Genomic DNA, 9182 nt, shown 5'->3' with positions numbered 1-9182 from the left:
CTTGCCGGCTGAGAAAAATTTATCTGCCTCCCTGGCCAGCAGACGAAAATCAGTAATAGCAGAATTTGCGAGTGCCAAACGAACCTGGTCTGGAAGCTGTTGCAGGAAGAGTTCCTTGAAAAGAAAACAAGGCTGATGGTCTCCCAGCAGAGCCAGCATGTGATCCATCAGCTCCGACGGCTTACTGTCGCCGAGACCGGGAAGCGAGAGGAGTTGGCGCGCACGCTCGGATTCATTAAGTCCAAAAGTCTCCAGTAAATGCGCCTTCAAAGTGCCGTATTTATTCCTCGCCGGCGGACGTTCTAGTAGACTCACCACTCTCCCCGCAGTCGCGCTCGTAAGAGCTGCCACCACATGATAAAACTTTGTTTCATCAACTGTGATCTCTTTGATGGCGAATTGCGCCTCCGCCTGTGCGAACCAAGCGCTGGAATTCTGTTCCCAAAAGTCGGGCAATTTGAGCGAGGCTGACATGTTCAGTATATAATAAAACTCCGGAAACGTCCAAGAGTATCGGGGTCACCAATGTAGGAGTGCCGATGTAGGCAGAGAGAAAAGAGAGATTTATTCTCGTATTGGAAAAGCCAACGATGGTGGCACTCCGTTTATTTTAACAGAAGAGAGAGACAACAACAAACTTGTCGCATAGATAAAACGTCAACTTGTTACTACGTCAAAGCTCCTAAGGTAACACACTATGCCTTGCATTAAAGTGAGAGGAACAACCATATATAACATGGACAGGAACGCAGTGAATTATAAATGTCATTAATAACTGTTCAGTGTGTGTCTATCCACCACAGTACTCACAATTTGTCCCACGGGTGTTAGTTAGTTGCAGCTCCAGCGATTAGAATTTCTGCATCCTGCGTTGTTTAATAAAAAGCATTTTTATCTGAGCTGTTATTTTGCCATTGGCTTTCAACTACGCGCCCCTATATCGGTCGGGAGGAGGGGTGGCACTCGGTGTGTTCGATATAGGTACGCTGACCGCCCTGCCAATACAGACTAATAGGCGAGTGCGCTCCCGGTGTGCAACTGTGGATTTCCCAAACGAACCCCGTTTGAAAAAAGTAGCCGGGGCGCTCGGACAAAAATGCTTTTTATTAAACAACGCAATTCTAATCGCTGGTGCAACTAACTATTAAAACACCCGTGGGACAAACTGTGAGTACTTTATATTTGAATTCCGAATGTTTATATATACGGAAACGTTGTAAATGTAGCGAGCGCCAAAAACAGGGTGCAGTTACTTCATGACTGTCATGATAATTATCATGGCAGTCATGTTTCAGGGCTAGTCCAGACCAAGCCTCCAAGGCAAGATAGGATGATTTTGGTGGTTTGAGAAGTCTATTCAGAGGGTCCTATTAATTTGTTTCCCATTCATTCTCTAATAGTATTTCAAGTTCCATGATGTTATAAATTGTGTTCATATCAGAAATACCCACTTGAGTTTATATAATGCAATCTGCAAATCCACGAACAAAGGGGCTTCTTACATGTACGTACGTGTACGCACGCATACGCTCAGACACACTTCTTTTCTCTACTTAATTTAATTCTTTAGTTTATTTTTTTTAGTTTAGTTGAACTGGACAAATTGGTGGTGGTCATTGTTTCGGGTCAAAAATAATTTGTCTGCAGACTGAAAGGCGTGTCTAATCCTGGACTGATCAGCAGAAAAAAGAATCTCACTCTTGTGAAGTGAGCGGTGCCTTTCATCACACGGATGAAACGGACATTCCGTACTCAAACGGACGGACGGACAGACACACAAGGCTGTGCATTGGAGAGGCTGCACCGCTCAAAAAGGCCAAGAAAGTAGTGCGAAGTGAATATTCACAGATCCATCCGCTGCTGTCCCCTGGCTGACATCATCATCATCATCATCATGTACACCCAGTTTGTATGAGAAGATGGCAGAGGGGGGTGTGCCTGCACCCCATAGAATCAGGGGAGGAAAAGTGTTTAAATGTTGAGGAGCCATACAGAGGGGCAGAGGTTAAACGTCAGAAGGAGCTTAGAGAGGGCCGGAGTTCACGTAGAGTTTCACGACGTGCATCAGGAAGACGGACACGACGAAGACGCCGCTCATCGCCAGCACCGTCCATGGACCCACCTTGAACAACTCTCCTGTGTAGAAGCTCCACTTTCCACCTTTGCCTGCCGACTTTGTGGTCCCCGTGAGGCTGCGGGGGGGTCCTTTCCTTGCTACCTGCCGGTCGTTGGGAATGGTGCGTTTAGGCATTTTTGTTTTGCAAAGTACAAGTACACATGAACGTCAAGATGATCTGAGAAATTGAGCTGCATGAGCTGATATTGACAATGTGACATCAGAGTGACATCAGAGTCACTATTGTGATTGGCTGATATGCAAAGTGTGTCTGTGTGTCACGCTTTTGTGCCCATATTATGGAGCTGCTTTGGGGACTCCTTATATGGTTATGGCTGAGTCATGGTGACATGACTGTGATGGCGTGGTCCAACTTGTGCCCATATATGGAGCTGCTTTGGGGACAAATCTTTAAAAAACCCAAATATGTACGAGCTGCGTTCGCTTCCCGCGTTTGCGCGTCTTACTGGTTTACTTTACTTAGTCCTGTGTTTCCCAAACACTAGGGTCGGGACTCGGGACCCATAGGTCGCGTGTAATTATTATTTATTTTCTTTCATAGATTTGAGGGGCGCTATAGCCGCTCCTATATAGGTTAAATGTTTGTTTTTAGTTCAATGTTTGTTTTAAAAACGGCATTGACAATGGAGGGAGATTAATGTTTGTTTTGTCCCTAACACAAGCATTAAAATCCCATTAACAATAAAGATAATTTAATGATTGTTTTTTTTCCATCATCATTACATTACCTAATCATAGCAACTTGAGTTAGACTTTAATATATTATCGCCCCTCACTTCAGATGGGTGTGATTTTATATATATATATATATATATATATATATATATATATATATATGCAAGCTCACAACACATTGCATTGTGAAGTTCGCAATACATTGGGAGCCTGGCCTGTGGCCTCCATATTTGGGCATGGCTGACAGAACAACATATGGGCATAAAAGGGAAAGACAGACAGATACAGAAATCTCCAAATGGGCACAAAAGGGACACAAACAGACAGATACAGCAACCACTATATATATGGGAAAATATGGACACAGGCAACGGTCCTCATTCCCCCATCATGTCACACAGCCCTCACACCTACTGTATGTCACACAGTCGATCCGATTGATATACGGTACTCATATATGGAGATCTCTGTATCCGTCAATCCTTGTCCCTTTATGCCCATATATATGGAGATCCCTGATTTGTTTGCACCTGATGCCATGCGGACACATTGAGGTTATATAGGCAACACACTACATATTTGGGCGTGGATGCATTTGGAATGCCATGGTTCTGCAGGCTGGTTGAGTTATATGGTAACATCGCCGGCCCTTACAAATTCTGCAATGTCAAAACAATGGAAAAGCTTTGCCGAGTGTGAGTGGAAGATGCTATTACTTATAATGAATATGAGGAAAAATGCATTGGGAATTATTTCCTGGGCCTGGCGTTGTCATGAAAGGGGGAGGGACTGCGACGTCCCTCCCCCTTTCATGACAACGCCATGAAAGTGTTTAAATAAATACTTTTTGAAATGTCTATGAGGAAAATGAATGGGGAATCATTTCCTTGGCCCTGGCAACGCTCTATAGTAGACTGGTGACATGCGTGCACGATATGCGCGCAAAATGTACATTGTACATTTTCAATAGGCAAGCAGATTCAAACTTTCAAACTGTCTGTCTGTCTGTATACATGTTTAAGGAAAATCTGAGGGCGGAGCTTACTGGTCAAGGGTGCTGGTAAAGTGGTCCTTTACATGCACATGACTCTGCATTTACAGGTAGTAGTAGGTGATAACATACTGTAATCAAATGCCAGTACTGTAAATCCACACTCTTTCATACAGCAACAGCACACGTAAAACATAGCCTATATATGAGTCATGTTTTGTGAGCTTGTAGATTTCACATAACAGACCATAGGCTTCATTGGGTTTTATGTTTGTCATATTTTTACTTTGTCAATGGCATTTCATGTGTTTGTGTTTTCTTACTGTATGTCTTCCTTGTATGTTGGCATGACATTTATGTATAATTCTTTTTTTTCCCCCTGTATTATTGTTAACTGTTATTTTCAATGATATATATATATATGGGGAATGTTTACAGAAACACTGCACCTTCAAGTCATGTGACAAGGTTTTTCACTGCAGCTGTTATCTGTTTGGAGAAATTACATGCATTTTGATTGGTTGTTTATACTCCCTGAAATGTATTTAGTGACAATGTCAGCCCATTCTTGAATTAAGCCTGAGGAAGGTCGCAAGACCGAAACGTTGCTCAATAAAATGCTCTGAACCAGCAAGTGGCAGTGTGCGGATGTCCCTCCTTTCACATGTGTTTGTGTTGGAACATACTTAAGCCATATTTGTATAAATTGCTTGTCAGTAGATCACAAAGGCTGTGCAGGTAGACCACATGGCATGCCCCTAAAAATTAAAGAAAGAATTGGCATCTGACACTTGAATTAAGGTGACTTGATTGATTGACATCAAAAAGGGCCTGTCCTGCTCAAACCCACAATGCAATACTTTGTTAAGAGTGTTGAGCACGCAGACGTCAGTTGCGTTATCAAGTTAGTTACAAAAAAACCCTACTGTTTCCATTTCCTCCCCTCTATTTCCCATCCCAAATGCGCCGCTACACAGTTTCAGCAAGGGGGAAAATCAGGACTCCGTTAGGTTGAATACTCCTGTAAACAAAGTCTGACCAATTCTTGTCTGTCTGAGTGTCTGTTAAAACATCATTGCCACGTTTTGTTTTGGTTTCCGTCATAATTGTCTTGTTAGAAAAAAAGAAACATGTATTATTTTATACGTATGCACCATTGTTGTTTCCCTCTCCTGTAATGTCTGTGCTAACCCGGGTTTCTTAAAAAAATAAAGAAAAAAGGTTGGTCACAAAAAAAAGCAAGGGGGATTATCACCTTTTTTGGGGGGTAGATCTGGTTGAGGTGGTCAAAAGAGTGTGGGCACCCCTGGTGTAGTGGGTCACTGAGAGTGTTCCAAAGTTCCTGACCCTATAATTCCTGCTTAGTTTCTTTACATTTATTCAATGTGTTTATCTTTTTGTTTCTTTCTTAGTTTATTTCTTTCTTTTATTTGTCTTTGATGTTGAAACCATTAGTCCTCTATGTTGAGAATTTTAGTCCTTTCTCCAGCATCTGAGACGGGGTTTCCTACCTGAACACGTTGGAGCTTTTATTCCTTTGCTCAGGAGGAACGCTTCCTGATTGGGGTTCACGACCCAAGAAGTTCTTCAGCATCTCTTTGGCATCCTTAGAAGCACCAGGCCTCAGGATGCAGTTCCTGTAGTCCAAACCCACCTTAGGGTTCATGATTCCTTCCTCTTTGAAACGACTGTAGAACATGTCCATAGACAACACCTCACTCCACAGGTAGCGATAGAACTTGTTGGCACTGTCGCCATCCAACACTCCGTGAAAGATAGATGACATGATAGGCCCTTGAAAAGCAGCGAATCCCAGAATGTCCTTGCTGAGCCTCCTGCATTCATTAGCTGGGTCCAAACCAGGCTGAGCGTGAAGAGTCTGGACCAATTTAGCCAGGACTATCTTCTCCAGGTAGATAATACCGGTGTTTGCTAGACGAGACTTGATGAGTTTGTCCAGCAGGTCATCAGGAATCGGAGCTCCTGTCTTGTAGTGTTTAGATATTCTCTGTAGTGGTTCCTTCTCCCAAACCCAGTTCTCCAACATCATGGACGGAGCCTCAGTAAAATCATTTTCTGCATTGAATGCATTGAACGCAACGTATAGTCAACCTGAGCACAGAGGTAGTGCATGGTGTGACCAAACTCATGGAAGTAAATCCGGACATCGTCGTGCTTCAGGAGCAAGGGGGGCGTCGGCCGTGGGTTTGCTGAAATAGGTCACTATGGCAGCGATAGGCATCTGTCTGCTCCCATCAGACAGTAGACCGCCTGGCTGAAGCCCAACGCACCATCCTAAAGAGGAACAAACAGGGTACTTTCTCTTTCTGTCAAACAGGTCAAGGTAAAACTGTCCGATTGTCTGCCCAGAGGAGAGGTCGGTAACACAGTACAGAGTGACATCCGGATGCCACACGGAGGCGCCGTGCACCAGGCTGAATGACAGACCCAGCAGGTCCTGGCAGATGTCCAGCAGGCCCTGGGTCACAACCTCCAATGGAAAATACTCCTTCAACTGGCTGTGATCCACTCCATACTGCTTCATCACCTGTGCCTTGTAGTATGGCAGGTCCCATTCATACAGCTTCCCATCGTATGGCAGAGATCTCTCCTGACACTCATCCTCCTTTAGTTGGAGGAGGTTAATTCTCTCTTTGTCTGCAAGTGGTTTGAGCTTGTGGGCCAGCTCCTCCAGGAAGATGGAGAGCTTATTGGCAGACTTTGCCATGTTTTGACGCAGGAAAAAGTCAGGGTAGGTTTCCAATTCCAGAGCTTCCTTCAAAAACTCCATCTTGTTTTGGTTACATGCTTCCCCAAGTTTCTTGCGTGTTTCAGGGACATAGCATTTCTTCATAAAATACACATATTTGTGACATTTGATCTTTAACTTGTCTCCATCTGCTTCCAGGTAGCTCAGTTCGTCCTCAGGAACACCTCCCAGTTCATCCCTGCTGAAGGTCAAAATAGTGCCCTGGTCTTGCTTGAGATGCACATATGGGTATAGTACTTGTCTTGTATCTCTTTGATACTATTCCAAGCCAGCATTCTCTCCATATATCTCTTTTCCTCCACAGCAAGATTGACTTCATCCACCGTCAATGCCAGAGCTGTAATCCTCGACAGGACATTTCTCCTTCTCATCACGACCTTGTGAAACAAGGGCAGCAAGGCAGCCCTCACCTTCTTACTGGTAGACACAAGAATGAGGAATCCTAACGTGTTCGACTGGCCAGTGTACTCAGCTTCAAGGCCGGCCAGGGGCTTCAGGGTGTTGTTGAAGGTGACACTTTCCAGGTCCAGGGAACCCACGGCATCAAACACCTTATTGGACTTGGTAATGAGCTCGTCAGACATCTGCAGGATCTGTTCAGGGCTCAGATCCCAGCGCAGGATGTGGTCGGTGCAAGCCTGAGTAGGGCTGCTGAAATGCACCTCTCCTGTAGCTCCCATGTTCGTGGAAATCATGGGAGCATTTGGTCTTGAGTAGATTGTAAAGTGAAAGGATTTCCCTGCACCTAAATGGCTTTCTGTGTGCCCCTGTGACATATATCACTCATATGGAGCTGAGTGATTTGTTTGTAATGTTAGACAACACACTCCATATATAGCTGCTTTGGGAACTCCTTATATTGGTATGGCTGAGTCACGGTGACATGAGTGGTCCCCCTCTCTCTGTCTCTCTCTCTCTCTCTCTCTCTCTCTCTCTCTCTCTCTCTCTCTCTCTCTTTCTCTCTCTCTCTGTGTGTGTGTGTGTGTGTGTGTGTGTGTGTGTGTGTGTGTGTGTGTGTGTGTGTGTGTGTGCTTTGCCTATATGTGATACATAATATGAGTCTGTATCACTTAACATTTAGAATCTAAATGTTAAGTGATCTAACTACATTTTAGATAGAGTGGGATTCACAATCACATGCAGAGTGACAATCTTGCAAAAAGTGGATTTGAACCTATACTAACCAGTAAGACGCGCAAACGCGGGAAGCGAACGCAGCTCGTACATATTTAAGTTGTCACGATGACTCAGCCATAACCATCTAAGGAGTCCCCAAAGCAGCTCCATATATGGGCACAAAAGCGTGACACACGGACACACACAGACAGACAGACAGACAGACAGACAGACAGACAGACAGACAGACAGACAGACAGACAGACAGACATGATGCAACTGCACTCCATGCAATGAAATATCGCGAAATTATAGTTATAGGAACCAAATGGACCCTTATATACAGTAACTCAGAGAGTGGTTCCATGTGTACTCTCAACGTTAAATTAACATTGATTTTACAATATAAATTGGGGTCCCAGAGATAGGAATTCCATTAAAATAGGGGGCCCGTAGCCTATTGCATGACAAACTTGTTGAGAATCACTGCTAGAGTCATACAAATCTTCTCTTATGGGGGTCCCTGCATGGCATATATTTTCTAATGGGGGTCCGTATAGGCTAATAAGTGTCAATTTAGGGGTCCTTGACACGAAAACGTTTGAGAACCAGCACTGCTAAACAGTATGTGTCCTAATTGTGTCAATGGCATATATTTAAAAAAGGTATTTATAGACTTTAGGCCTATGTATTGTCAACACCAGTACGACGCGCAAACGCGGGAAGCGGACGCAGCTGAGACCCTGCAGATCATGTCTGTCTGTCTGTCTGTCTGTCTGTGTGTCTGTCCCGCTGTTACTGTATATGTGGACCTGGCCCCTTTTGTGCCCATATATGGAGCTGAGTGGACCTGGCCCCTTTTGTGCCCATATATGGAGCTGAGTGATTGCTGATGCAACACACTCCATATTTGGATAGCGGGACAGACACACGGACACACGGACACACGGACAGACATGATCTGCTAGGTCTCATAGTAAGTGCTCATTGCGTTCGCAATCACTGCGTTCGCAATTAACACCAGTAAGACGCGCAAACGCGGGAAGCGAACGCAGCTCGTACATATTTGGGTTTTGGACTTATAGCTGCTTTGGGGACTCCTTATATGGTTATGGCTGAGTCATGGTGACGTAATCACCCAGCTCCATATATGGGCACAAAAGCGGGACAGACAGACACACAGACATGATCTGCTATAGGTCTCATTGTAAGTGCTCACTGCCTTCGCAATAAGGAAGTAAAAAGTTAATACTTTAGCAGCAATAAATGGAGAACAAATGGAAATGGCACACTGGGGAAAGTATGTACCGTTGGAGTGAAACTCTGTACAATATAGCTTCCAGTAAACACAGCGTGAGATTCCTCTGTGTCCTTTGTATATGTTCATATATGGAGATGTGTATCTGTCTGTATATATCCCTTTTTATGCCATATATGGCCATGCCCAAACGAGGCCTTGCCCAAACAGCACTGACCGGTGCCCCTGCCAATTA

General features: G+C 44.4%; 1 pseudogene across 1 annotated transcript; it reads right to left on the bottom strand.

Annotated features, from left to right (window-relative positions):
• Positions 1–5276: 5276 nt before the first annotated feature.
• Positions 5277–7253, bottom strand: LOC308323456 (thimet oligopeptidase-like; annotated as a pseudogene). The gene is made up of 2 exons: positions 6984–7253; positions 5277–6783 (listed from the first exon to the last, which is right to left on the bottom strand). The product of its transcript is annotated as a thimet oligopeptidase-like (transcript).
• Between the last annotated feature and the right edge of the window lie 1929 nt (positions 7254–9182).

Source organism: Protomyctophum bolini, assembly GCF_963924005.1.
Source record: "Protomyctophum bolini genome assembly, chromosome: 11".
Lineage (NCBI taxonomy): Eukaryota > Metazoa > Chordata > Actinopteri > Myctophiformes > Myctophidae > Protomyctophum > Protomyctophum bolini.
Note: the sequence above shows the minus strand (reverse complement) of the source record. Positions and strands in the feature narration are given on the sequence as shown.